Source organism: Triticum dicoccoides, unplaced genomic scaffold, assembly GCF_002162155.2.
Source record: "Triticum dicoccoides isolate Atlit2015 ecotype Zavitan unplaced genomic scaffold, WEW_v2.0 scaffold87245, whole genome shotgun sequence".
NCBI lineage: Eukaryota > Viridiplantae > Streptophyta > Magnoliopsida > Poales > Poaceae > Triticum > Triticum dicoccoides.
This window is the reverse complement of record NW_021306635.1, coordinates 1-963: the sequence shown is the minus strand read 5'-3', so window position 1 is coordinate 963 and position 963 is coordinate 1. Positions and strand designations below refer to the sequence as shown.

Below are 963 nucleotides of genomic sequence, written 5' to 3'. Positions count from 1 at the left end.
ATGTTTCCCCGTCTTCGTCCCTTATGCTTGCCACTCCCAGGTCCGCTCCAAAGACGATTCTACATTCTCACTACCATTACAACCGTTCCCTAACAATGGATAATGTCCTATACTACTTACTCTCCCGCTCAATCACGGAGACGAGTTTTCCACGGTTTCCACCCCTCCCTCCATACCGCAGCAACACGAGTTTTTTCCACCCCTTTCAGAAAGCGCTCTTCGCGCCACAAAGCCGCCCCAAGACGCGCGAGCAATGAGCATCGAGCTTAAACATATCACAAACGTCAAAAATAATATAACGGGATTAATATATATCGCGCACGTGCGACATGTTTGTCACAAGGCGCAAAAAATAATTATAAAAGGAATGCAACACGAGGACTTCCCAGGAGGTCACCCATCCTAGTACTACTCTCGCCCAAGCACGCTTAACTTCGGAGTTCTGATGGGATCCGGTGCTTTAGTGCTGGTATAATCGTATCCGACATGTTTCCCCGTCTTCGTCCCTTATGCTTGCCACTCCCAGGTCCGCTCCAAAGACGATTCTACATTCTCACTACCATTACAACCGTTCCCTAACAATGGATAATGTCCTATACTACTTACTCTCCCGCTCAATCACGGAGACGAGTTTTCCACGGTTTCCACCCCTCCCTCCATACCGCAGCAACACGAGTTTTTTCCACCCCTTTCAGAAAGCGCTCTTCGCGCCACAAAGCCGCCCCAAGACGCGCGAGCAATGAGCATTGAGCTTAAACATATCGCAAACGTCAAAAATAATATAACGGGATTAATATATATCGCGCACGTGCGATATGTTTGTCACAAGGCGCAAAAAATAATTATAAAAGGAATGCAACACGAGGACTTCCCAGGAGGTCACCCATCCTAGTACTACTCTCGCCCAAGCACGCTTAACTTCGGAGTTCTGATGGGATCCGGTGCTTTAGTGCTGGTATGATC

The 963-nt window shown here is 48.1% G+C and overlaps 1 non-coding gene and 1 pseudogene across 1 annotated transcript; both read right to left on the bottom strand.

Annotated features, from left to right (window-relative positions):
- Positions 1-364: 364 nt before the first annotated feature.
- LOC119348164 lies at positions 365-483 on the bottom strand. Its single transcript, XR_005168764.1, has one exon. It is a non-coding gene; the product is annotated as a 5S ribosomal RNA (ribosomal RNA).
- Positions 484-850: 367 nt separating this feature from the next.
- On the bottom strand, positions 851-963 carry LOC119348165 (annotated as a pseudogene; the record flags this gene model as incomplete).